Source organism: Giraffa tippelskirchi, chromosome 7 (genome assembly GCF_054371585.1).
Source record: "Giraffa tippelskirchi isolate mGirTip1 chromosome 7, T2T-mGirTip1v1.2.pri, whole genome shotgun sequence".
NCBI classification, from domain to species: Eukaryota; Metazoa; Chordata; class Mammalia; order Artiodactyla; family Giraffidae; genus Giraffa; species Giraffa tippelskirchi.
In genome coordinates this window covers 327,753-339,997 of record NC_137281.1, presented here as the reverse complement: position 1 = coordinate 339,997, position 12,245 = coordinate 327,753, and the positions used below count along the sequence as shown (strand labels likewise).

The following is a 12,245-nucleotide window of genomic DNA, read 5'->3' as shown; positions in this document are numbered from 1 at the left end:
AGTCTGCCCTGCCAGGGACAGACGAGCGGGAAGAGCTGGCCAGGGGAAGGCAAGCACAGAATGCACCTTCACATGGCAGCTGGGAATGGAACACAGTGCAGCCAGCCACTGTGGACGGCCGCCCGGATGTGCCCCCTGTGGTCAAAGAGCACACCGCGCTTCCAGGCCTACGTGTCCACCTGAGAGAAATGAAAACAGGCGTTCAAGCAAACACTTGTGCACTAATGTTCACTGCAGAATTTTCCATAACCTCCAAAAGATGGAATCAACCCAAATGTCAGCTGATGAATGGCTAAACGAATTGTAGTCCATCCATAGGCTGGAATATTACTCAGCAATAAAAAGGAATGAAGTACTGGTACGTGGTCAGACCGCAGAAAATATCAGAGTCAGGGAAAGAAGCCAGACACCAAAAGGCCACATATTGTATGATTCCATTTATATGAAAAATCTAGAACAAGCAGATCCAAAGAGTGAATTAGTGGTTGCTAGGGGCTGAGGGGAGGAACAAAGGGGAGTAACTGCTTAACAAGCAGAGTTTCATTCTGGGCTGTGGAAACGCACTGGAATTGGTGATGATGACGATCGCACAACACAGAAAATTCATGAACTAAAACATAGAACAAAAACAAAAACCAACCTGAACTGTACACTTTGAAATGGTTCACTTATGTTATGAATTGCATCTCAAAAACGGAAGGCACTCATGGCATAAGGTGTTCCTGCCTTTGGTGTGCTGGGGTGTCCACTTGAGGTGACCTGGGCCAGCCCACCCACCAACATCCAGGAAGTCATCCGAGCCCCGGCCACAGGGACAATACTGCACTGACAGGAGGTGAGTGCATATGTGTTTAAGCAATATTTTTATAATAAGAAAAACAAGGTCTTGGGAATTGTTAGGTAAAATAAAACATCAGCTTCTTGTCCATGGTCAAGCTGACTGCACACTAAGCAGTTTTTACATCAGAAGCTTGATGCAGGGTTGACAGCATTCTCCCCAGGGCACAGACTTCTCCTCAACCGGGTGTCTCTTAATCCACTCGCTTCAAGAAGAGAACACTTTGTGGGAAGATGGAGACACCTGCTGGGAATAATGGGCAGTGTGCTGGGGCACAGGGCAATGCCTGTGGAGGCCAAGCGCAGGGCACTTCAGTCACCACAGACGAAGAGCTGTGACTCTGTGAGGCCTGACTCTGGCAGGACGTGCGGCTCGGTTTGTCTGACCCCGGAGCCTTGTCTCCACACCTGGGGGCCGCTGCTCCCACCACCGCCCACCTCATTCAGCGTCCGCCTCTCACAGGGGTGGGCCTTACTCTCTGGCAGGTGTCTCACGGCAGGCCCAGGCTGCTACCTCCCCAGCCTCGCTGGAGTCTCTGCCTCTGCAGGCTTGACAGATTTCCTTAGTCTGCTCCCAAAAGCCAGGCTGACCCTGCAGGGGACCAACTGCAGAGCTGCTGGGGCGGCTGCCAGGACCCTCTACTAACAGGGCCAGCCCAGGGACACCAGCAGGCGAGGAGCTGGGGTCCCCAGCACAGGGGAGCCATGAGTGCTGACATGGGGACCCTGCCACCCCTTCTCTTTGTACAACTGCAACCCAAGTGTGAACCCGGCCCCTCACAGAAGGGGACCCCACGGGAGTGCTAAGCCATTGGAGGCTGTGGCCCTGCCAACACCTTGATTTCAGACTGCTGGCCTGTAGAACTGAAAGAATCAAGTTCTGTTGTTTTAACCTGCCCAGTCAGTTGCAGCCACGTGTGCAGAGACTGGCCCAGCACCCTTAACAGGCTGGGTGGGTTGCATGGGGAGGTGGCCTCTCCTGGCCCCCAGTGATGCCGTCAGATGACTGCTCAGTGCCCAGACAGAAGGTCGGGGGAGATGGGGTGGTTCCTGGAAGCCACAACCCCGACTTGCAGTAAGGGGCCGTGTACTCACAGGAGGCAGGGCTGAGGGCGCCTCCAGATACCCTGCCCCGACAGGTGGCTCCTCTGCGCATCTGTTGGGCCAGAAACCGGCCTCCCAGCAGCAGACCCTGCAGATCCTGCAGAGCGTGGCTGTGTCTCTGCCTCTCCTGCCCTGCTCGGAGCCTGCACCATCGAGCCACCTCTCCTGTACCCGACCACCTGTCAGCCACGGAACCAGGATCTGGGATTCCGCTCCGCGAGGGCGGCCGGGAGCCTGTCCCTGACCCTGACTGCAGTTGTTCCAGGTGTCTGACAGTAACCTCACGTCTGCCCTGGGGGACCACGACCTCCACGCAGCGGGCTGGCCCAGCCTTCCTAACTGGCTGCGGGCGAATGAGATTAGGGCTCGAGGACCTTCCGGCCCGCAGGGAGGCTGGGGGGTCAATGTCTCCCGGGCCGCGTCCTGCAGAACCTCAGGCCACCTTCCGTGGGAAGGAGGTGAGCGAGGCTCAGCGTTCTCAGAACCTGGACACGAGCCCTGAGGCTGGCAAGATTTTCCTGGAAGTCAACAGAGGCAGCTTTGAAGCGCGGAGGGCAGGCCGGGGGCGGCTCCACCACCTCTTATCTCAGGCCAACCGCACCCCCACCGAGGGCCCCAGGGAGCCCTAGCTTCTGTCCCTGAACCCGGCGGGAGGGCGGAGCAGGACGCACAGCAGGGCGGGAGTGCCCCATGCGTGCGGCCAAACTCCCTCCCACGCCCGTCCTCCCGGTGGTGCCGCTCGGGCCTCGGCCTCCAGGACCGGGACGAGGGAGCCGGAGCCAACAACACCGGGGACAGGCCCGCCCGGAACTGAACGGCCGACAGCGGTGCCCGCCCGGACCGGAGCCAGCGGACCGGAAGTGCGCCGATCCGCTCCCGCCGGGACCCCGCGTGCGGCGCTGGGGTGGGAGCCGGGTTGGCGGTAGTGCTGGGAACGCGCGAGATGCCTGTTACTCGCCGGGGGTGGTCGGCGCGGGTCCCCGGGTCCCCGCCCGCTCGCAGCGCGGAGCCTTCCACCCTCCTGCTCCGGGCCGCGGCTCTGAAGGGGGGCGCGGCTGCAAGGACGGGCGGAACCTCCCTCCCCCGGGTGCGCGCTCAGTCCTGTCAGACCCTCTGCGACCTCATGGACTGCAGCCCGCCTGGCTCCTCTGTCCATGGCATTCTCCAGGCAAGAACACTGGAGCGGGCTGCCGTGCCCGCCTCCAGGAGATCTTCCCGATCCTGGGATCGAGCCCGGTCTCCTGAGTCTCCGGCATTGCAGGCCGATTCTTGACCCACTGAGCCTTCTGGGTCGCAACCCCCGCCCCTCGCGGGGGCTGCTGGGAAATGTAGTCCTGCCGCGCCCGACTCTCCGTCCGCCCCAGGACTCCGGTTGCCGTGGTAACGGGGGCCTGCGCGGAGTGAGCTTGCGTCATCGCCAAGGAGATGGGGTCTCGGACCCGGCACTCCGGCACACCTGGCCCGGGAGAAGCTGGTGACTGGCCAGGACGATGCTTAATAGTCCTTGTCCCCTGTCTGCCTTCTGGGAGATACGGACTGGGAAAGGCGTGCAAGGGTCGCGGTTGGGAAACACCGGGTCTGCTCTGAAACGTCCGGGTGAGCGGGTCGCTCGCCAGAGGTGAAATCAGAATCTCGGAGCGGGGCTCGAGCATCTGGGTGTCAGAGCTCCGGGGCAGATTCTAGTATGTGCAGCCGCGTTCGAGAGCCCCGACCCCCAGGGCCCCAAAGGCGACGCTGAGCCTGCTCGCTCTGCTGGGTGGGATGTGCCGGTCAGGCCCCCCCGCCCACTATGCCACCCGCGTCGGTGCCCGCCCACCCCGGCAATCCTGCACCACAACCACACGGACACACGTGGCGATGTCAGCCGATGTGGCCCCCAGGTGGCACTCGACGGCCCCGACGGTTCGCTCCCACTGTGTGTCCCCTTCTCCATCCTTATGGGTGTCTGGACATCGAATGCCCTGCTTCAATGAGGCCTGTCTCCCTGCCCAGCGGTAGTGTCAGGGCTTGGTTGAAGCTGTTTGTGGGGTTCACCACGCGGTCATGTATGGATGTGAGAGTTGGACTATAAAGCTGAGCGCCGAAGAATTGCTGCTTTTGAACTGTGGTGTTGGAGAAGACTCTTGAGAGTCCCTTGGACTGCAAAGAGATCCAACCGGTCCATCCTAAAGGAGATCAGTCCTGGGTGTTCATTGGTAGGACTGATTTTGAAGCTGAAACTCCAATACTTTGGCCACCTGATGCGAAGAGCTGACTCATTTGAAAAGACCCTGATACTGGGAAAAATTGAGGGCAGGAGGAGAAGGGGACTACAGAAGATGAGATGGTTGGATGGCATCACCGATTCAATGGACATGGGTTTGGGTGGACTCCGGCAGTTGGTGATGAACAGGGATGCCTGGCGTGCTGCGGTTCATGGGGTCGCAAAGAGTCGGACATGACTGAGCGACTGAACTGAACTGAGTGAGGTTGGAGAAGGGCACGTGGAGGGCCGCTTGCCTGCGTGCCTACCCTGGTGGAACAGGAAGGCCTTGCCAGGGTGGCTGCAGAGGAGGGGAGGTGCGTGGGTGACTCTTGTGCACTCCCTGGGGCTTCTCACTGCTGAGTCTCCCAAGGCTCAACAGTCTTGCAGAATCGGGACCTCTCAGGCCTGTGGGCACACTGCTGCTGAAGGAGCTTCTCCTTCTTGCAAAAGGACCTCCTGCTCTGGGTGCACGGAAAGGGCCACTCCCTGGAGTGGATTATCTGCTGCCTCAGGCCCGCCTCTCAAAGGCCCTGTTGCTGTTGGGCAGTCGTGGAGGGTGCATGTGGGCACCTGCGTGAGGGACTTGTTTGGATGTGGTTGGCTGCAGGGTCTGCTTTACAGAAGCTGGTTGCCTACGATGACCTGTCCTGCCCCCTGCCCCACTCCCCTGCACCCTAGGGCTTATGCTGGGAGCAGCACCCGAAAAGTACTTGAGTGCCCTGCTGGGCCACAGGGGGATTTTAGGGGCAAGACCCCCGGTCACACAGGGCACTGGAGAGGGAGTGGGGCTCCCGCATGAGGTCCCTTGAAATGTCAGGCTCCGGGACCAGGGCTCTCACCGGGCCCCAGCCCTGGGAGCCTGTGCCCTGGGCCCACTGTCCTGCTGCCCACACCCCCCCCCCAGGTGGGAGGGGGGCCTCTCAGCTCTGTCTACTGGGGGCCCAGGCTCCACCTTGACCTCACCTGCGGTCCCAGGACAGCTCATGGGGCATCAGCCTGCTCAGGGCACTGGGCTGGAGCATCCATCCCAGGGCCAGCCTGCAGCTCAGGAGTCCTCATTGCAGGACTTGGAAGAGCCAAGAAATGGAGGGGCTGGCCGTTCCCAAGAGGGGAAAAGCAAACTTCAATGACTGAGGGATCTTGGATGACTTGGCCAGATATCCTTAGGAGTCTTGAAAGCGATAAAAAGGGGAGAGACATAAAGAAGGGAGTTTCAGGGCCTTCCCTGGCAGTCCAGTGGTTAGGACTCTGTACTTCCATTGCAGCAGGCATAGGTTCAATCCCTGGTTGGGAAACTAAGATCCACAAGCTGCTCGGATTAGCAAAACAAAAAGAAAGCAGGAGCTGAAGGCAGCTGATTCAGTGGATTGAATTAAGTGGTCAGGAGGCAACTCCTGGCCTTTGCAGGCTTGGTTTCTCCCTCCCCTCCACTGTCCTTTCTCACCTCTGTGACGCCGGGCTGCATGCTGACCTCTGTCTTCCTCAGACCCACCCTCTTCCCCAGCTGCCCTGAACATCCTCCCAGACTGCCCGTCTGACAAGCCAACCCCAGTGCTTGTCATTTGGTGGCTGTGCCAGCCCCGCGATGGAACTGCTGCTGACCAGGGTGGAGAGTGCAACGTGTACTTGTGGTCAGCAGAATAATGGACCTCAGCTAGGGCCACATGCTAGTCCCCAGAGCCTGTGAGTGTGCCACCTCATATGGCAAAGGGGACTTTGCAGATCTGATAAGCGGTCAAGAGAGAGGGAGAGTGTCCTGAATCATCCAGGAGGGCTCTAAATGTGGTCACGGTGCTCCATATAAGAGGGAGGCTGGAGGTCGGTCAGCAGAGGAGGTGTGATGGCAGAAGCAGGGCAGAGTGACTCGGCAGCAGGAATAAGCAGAGACCTCTGGCCTTTCCCTCCCCATTCAGCTGCACACAGACCCCTGAGGGACCTGAAAGTCCACAGTGAAGTTGCCAAGTGGAAATAAAGGATGCAAAAAAGAGCTCACAGGGAAAGTATTTCTGGCACTCAGCTCCCTGTAGTTGCCTCTGGGTGGGTCTGGGGCTGTGGGCCATCTCTTTACACCTCTGTGATCATACCTTTCCCATCTCTCCTCCAATAGGTAGGTATTAGGAAATTGGAAGGCATCGCATTTTTGCTTTACAACATTTCAGTGGCCCACTTGTCCTAACACCTGGGCAATTATCTACGATTGAGTAACAAAGCACCCCAATATATGTATCCCCCACTCTTCAAAAGTTTGCTTTATGCCACTTTGCTGTGAAGAAAGATCTACATTAGAATCTATTTGTGCTAAATGAAAGAAATCTTTGAAGAGGATTTTCACTTTTAAGAAAAGTTAAAAAGAGAAAACTTCATTCCCCATTTGTTTGGCAGTGAGCTAAGTGACAGAGGAAGCGCACACATATAAGTTAAATAAGCAGGGTGACAATATACAACCTTGACGGACTCCTTGTGCTATTTGGAACCAGTCTGTTGTTCCACGTTCAGTTCTAACTGTTGCTTTTTGACCTACATACAGATTTCTCAGGAGACAGGTCAGGTGGTCTGGTATTCCCATCTCTTTAAGAATTTTCCACAGTTTGTTGCCATCCACACAGTCAAAGGCTTTGGCATAGTCAATAAAGCAGATGTTTTTCCAGAACTCTCTTGCTTTTTCTATGATCCAATGGATATTGGGAATTTGATTTCTGGTTCCTCTGCCTTTTCTAAATCCAACTTGAACATCATGGTTCACGTACTGTTGAAACCTTGCTTGGAGAGTTTTGAGCATTACTTTGCTAGCGTATGAGATGCGTGAAATTGTGCGGTAGTTTGAATATTCTTTGGCATTGCCTTTCTTTGGGATGGGAATGAAAACTGACCTTTCCCAGTCCTGTGGTCACTGCTGAGTTTTCCAAATTTGCTGGCATATTGAGCGCAGCACTTTCACAGCATCATCTTCTAGGATTTGAAATAGCTCAACTGGAATTCCATCACCTCCACTAGCTTTGTTCGTAGTGATGCTTCCTAAGGCCCACTTGACTTCCATTACAGGATGTCTGGCTCTAGGTGAGTGATCACACCATCATGGTTATCTGGGTCGTGAAGATCTTTTCTGTATAGTTCTGTGTATTCTTGCCACTTCCTTTTAATATCTTCTGCTTCTGTTAGGTCCATACCATTTCTGTCCTTTATTTTGCCCATCTTTGCCTGAAATGTTCCCCGGGTATTATTAATTTTCTTGAAGAGATCTCTAGTCTTTTCCATTCTGTTGTTTTCTTCTATTTCTTTGCATTGATCACTGAGGAAAGTGTTCTTATCTCTCCTTGCTATTCTTTGGAACTCTGCACTCAAACGGTTATATCTTTGCTTTTCTCCTTTGCCTTTAGCTTCTCTTCTTTTCTCAGCTATTTGTAAGCCCTTCTCAGACGAACATTTTGCCTTTTTGTATTTCTTTTTCTTGGGGATGGTTTTGATCACTGCCTCCTGTACATTGTCATGAACCTCCATCCATAGTTTTTCAGGCATTCTGTCTATCAGATCTAATCCCTTGAATCTATTTGTCACTTCCACTGTATAATCATAACGGATTTGACTTAGGTCATACCTGAATGGTCTAGTGGTTTTCCCTACTTTCTTCAATTTAAGTCTGAATTTGGCAATAAGGAGTTCATGATCTGAGCCATAGTCAGCTCCCGGTCTTGTTTTTGCTGACTACATAGAGAGTCTCCATCTTTGGCTGCAAAGAATGTAATCAATCTGATTTCAGAATTGACCATCTGGTGATGCCTATGTGCAGAGTCTTCTCTTGAATTTTTGGAAGAGGATGTCAGTGCATTCTCTTGGCAAAACTCTGTTAGCCTTTGCCCTGCTTCATTCTGTACTCCAAGGCCAAACTTGCCTGTTACTCCAGGCATCTCTTGACTTCCTACTTTTGCATTCCAGTCCTCTATCACGAAAAGGACATGTTTTTTGGGTGTTAGTTTTAGAAGGTCTTGTAGGTCTTCATAGAACCGCTCAACTTCAGCTTCTTCAGCATCACTGGTTGGTGCATAGACTTGGATTACTGTGATATTGAATGGTTTGCCTTGGAAATGAACAGAGATCATTCTGTCTTTTTTGAGATTGTACCCAAGTACTGCATTTCAGACTCTATTGTTGACTATGATGGCTACTCCATTTCTTCTATGGGATTCTTGCCCACAGTAGTAGATATAATGGTCATCTGAGTAAGAGTTGCCCATTCCAGTCCATTTTAGGTCACTGATTCCTAAAATGTCGATGTTCACTCTTGCCATCTCCTATTTGACCACTTACAATTTACCTTGATTCATGGGCCTAACATTCCAGGTTCTTATGCAATATTGTTCTTTACAGCATTGGACTTGACTTCCATCACCAGTCACATCCCCACTTCACAGATGGGAAAACTGAGACCCAGACAGGAAAGCCACGCATCCTGGGCTGGATCCATGCAGCCAGACACGCAGCCACGGCCCACGACCCAGGGCTGATCTGCCCCAATCCCTCACCTCAGCCCTGTGACGCCACCCCCGTCCCCGAGGGGAGGAAGGGCGCACCCCGGACTCCACCCTAGGGCAACACCCAGGCGCTCCCGCCTCCCTCTCGGCGTTCAGCGGCTGAGCACGCAGCGGGAGAGGAGCTGACGATCGTCTCCGGGCTCGGCCGGGCCTCCGGGTACCGTGGCGACCACCACCTCTCCCGCGCCCCACCCCGCTCTGCAGGCGGCTGTAGGTACTCCAGCGTCTGGGTAAAGCTGGAGCCTTCCTGCGATTCGCCATCGCCTTGGAGACAGGTGACGTCACCAAGCTGGTAATCACTTCCACGCTAGTGATTGGTCGTGTCCATGGAAGGGCGGGGCTTTCGGCGTGCGTCTCGGTTCTTAGTCGATCCCACGTGCATGACAGAGGGAAGCCGGAGTGTTCCCCCAAAAGTTTGAACTGTGTCCTTAGATGCCCCGCAAAGTCCCCACGGCCGGGTCCTCCCGCTCCGGACTAACAAGATCCCGCCTCTGGTTCCGATAAGTCCGGACGCCAGGTTCTACCCTGATTCCTGCCTTTGGGTCCCACCCCCTAAATCCGTGTGTCCGTTTCGCCTCCAGTTAGGGCGTTGGATTCCCCCTCCTCAAGTCCCGGTCCCCCTTTCTCTCCGACTTCTTGCCTTGCAGCTCCAAATCGCAGCCGCTAGTATCTGTACCTGTGAGACTTCTGCATTCATACATCTGGCCTCCAAAATTTGAGATCCTGTACCCACTAACTCTGGATGTTTGGAAGTTCGAAATGTGTTTCTGGGCTTATCCTTAATCCAAGCCTCTGAGAGCCCCTATTAATACCTGCCCTAAGCTCTTCCTCCCTTGTATTCTCCACCCCAAACGCTGCCAAGTGAGGAGACAGGTCTGCAGCTGCTCCGGCATCGCCACCCCAGCCCTGCACGTTCTGTCCTGTCGCCCCCTCCGGCCCTCGTTCCGAAGAGCCACCCTAAGCATGCGGTCCTGATTTATAGCTCAGCAAATTGAGGACGCGGAACGGGCTTAGACCAGCCCACCTAGCAGGTGAACTGGCCCAGGCACCTCCCCTGCCTTGAGCTCTAGTCCTATAACAAGCATCCCGGACACGCCACCCATCCCTGTGAGCCCAGACTGATGTGGTCAGGGCAGTGGGAAAGATCAACTTGCTCTCTGCCAAGCAGACGGGTGCGTGCGTTGTGTATGTGCAGGGGGCGGGTGGCAGGAAGACTGACAGTCCTGCAGGAGTTAGAGGAACAATAAATATTTTTGTTTTCACATTAATTTGTTCCTTTAGGCAGGTTGAAATCAAAGAGACCATCCTTCCTTGGTAATTACATGGTTACTGGTTCATGAACCTTTTCTTTAATAAGGGAGGAGCTTAGGGAGCAGAAAGAGCCCCTCTCTGGATCATGCCAGATCCAGTGGAAAGGCCTAGAGTTGACTGGATTCATTTGTTCATTGGACACATATTTATTGGTCACTTTGTATGTGCTGAGACAGAGAAGTGGAGAGGCCAGCTGAGGCAGGAGAGGTCAGGTTCTGGGGCAACCAGCTTAGAAGTCTAGCTCTGCTCCCTTTTGCTGTGTGACCCTGGGTGAGTTGTTGCACCTTTCCGGGCCTCCATGACTACCTAATCAAGTAGTTCTGAAGAGCAAATGGTCTGATTCCTAGACTCCTAATGCCCACCTGGGATTAGGAAGGGGTTTCCCAAGGCTGACCTCAATTAAGGGGTGGCCAGGAGGACTTCCTTGGTGGTCCAGTGGCTAAAACTCTGTGCTCCCAAGGCAGGGGGCCAGGTTTGGATCCCTGGTCAAGGAACTAGATCCTATATGCTGCAACTAAACCGATGTAGCCAAATAAAAACAAAAATAATTTTTTTTTGTTTTTAAAGAGGTGGCCAGGAAGAGGGACAGAACCAGGTGAGGAGGTGTTCTGAACAGGGGACAGAAGGACTATGGGTCTGAAATTGGTGTCTCATGGAGGAGGGAGGCCCAGCGGTGTCTGCCTGAAGCCCACAGTGAGAGCAGCAAGACTCCAGAGACGTGCCACATCCCTCCTTCCATCCATCATTCATCCAGCAGTTACATGTGAGCAGACACTGTACTTCCAGCTGGGGATACACAGAGAGCAAGCCTGACATTCCACCCTCATGAAGCAGTTGGAAAACCAGGGCACAGAGGATGGCCAGAGCTCCTTAGCCCAGAGTGAACTTGAGGCACCAGGAATTGAGGCGGGGGTGGCGGGTGGGGTTTGCAGAGCCTTGCCCCCTCCAGCCTGGAGAACACAGTAGCAGCATCCCGAGGCTTACAGGATCAGACACCAGACTTTGTGCCTGTGTGTGGGGACCTGGGGAGGTGGGACTACCCTCGCCCTGGCAAATAGTGTGTGATCTTCAGCTAAGCAAGGTGACCCCTGACCCCCCACCACAGAGGGCTTTACTGCAGGTCCTCCTGCCTGCTCTCCACTGCACGGTGGTCACTCTTATCAGGTCTATAAAGATGTCCATTATCAAGTGACCGCTGATGGCCAGGCCACAGACTCCAGACTCACCTTGTTTGATTTAGTTCTCATTTTCACAGACAGGGGAAACAGGTTCAGAGGGGTGGGCCCTTGTCAGCTTTTGAGGAGAAAGAGACAGGGTTGGGGGGGGCTCTCTGGCTCCTGCTGAGTGAGGGTGCCCACCGCCTACTCCTAGCTTCCTGTTTTGCCCTGGGAAGTACTTCCCCAGCTGTGTCCCCCAGGACCAGACAGAGCCTACTTAGCCCGTCCCCATCCCCACAGAGCACGGTGGGAAGCCCAGCTGCTGCTCCATACAGAGCAGGGCAGAGGCCAGGGGAAGGCCACAGGGTGTTGGGGCGGGGGGGGGCGGGGGGGGGGCTTGGCCTCTGGGCGCAGCTCCCAGACTTCCACCCTCCAGAGCCTGAGGTGTCTGATCCCCTGCCCAGACCAGCTTCTAGGCCTGTGTCCCCCCTGGACAAAGACAAGAGCTGTGACTGAGATAGTCCGGAGTTTCTGAAAAGCTCTAGGAATTGCGACGGGGTAGGAGCCAGTCTTTATATAGTCAGTAGTCAGGCAGGCAGGCAACAAACACCGCAGCTACTGAGCACGCGCAATGCATATGCCGGGACGGTGGACCAGTGGGGTTGTTGGAGACAAATGAAGGACCGCCTGAGTCACGAGGCTGAGCCCCTTCAGGTGTCAGAAGGGGACCTCCCACCCGCGGAGGTTGAGATGGGCACTTGGAGGTGAGGAGGCTCAGGAGACTCAGCTCCGCCAGACGCCGCTTCCTGCCATCTGCAGCCAGCACGGGTGTGCAGCTAGTGGTCGCTGCGCCTGCGAAGCCCGCCGAGGAGGCGTCCACCTCCCAGCTTGGCTCCAGGGTCTAGGCTGGGGGTGTGAATCTTGGCACGTGCTCTCCACGCCGATCGCCAGCGTCACTGAGTGCGGCTGCAGAGTGGACAGGGCACCCGTCACGGTGCGGCCCCTGCACTCGACCAGAGACCTCAGCAGCACAGGCCCTAGCTGAATCAGAAAGGGAGGGAG

General features: G+C 55.2%; 1 protein-coding gene and 2 long non-coding RNA genes across 3 annotated transcripts in view; 2 read left to right on the top strand and 1 right to left on the bottom strand.

The window, feature by feature from the left end:
* Window positions 1-12,245, top strand: part of LOC145514377 (zinc finger and SCAN domain-containing protein 22-like) — a 55,455-nt gene that overhangs the window by 18,042 nt on the left and 25,168 nt on the right.
* LOC145514391 (uncharacterized) lies at window positions 423-2,685 on the bottom strand. Its single transcript, XR_014060116.1, has 3 exons — window positions 1,933-2,685; window positions 1,314-1,429; window positions 423-1,081 (listed from the first exon to the last, which is right to left on the bottom strand). It is a non-coding gene; the product is annotated as an uncharacterized LOC145514391 (long non-coding RNA).
* On the top strand, window positions 6,131-10,789 carry LOC145514399 (uncharacterized). Its single transcript, XR_014060126.1, has 3 exons — window positions 6,131-6,186; window positions 8,552-9,007; window positions 10,594-10,789. It is a non-coding gene; the product is annotated as an uncharacterized LOC145514399 (long non-coding RNA).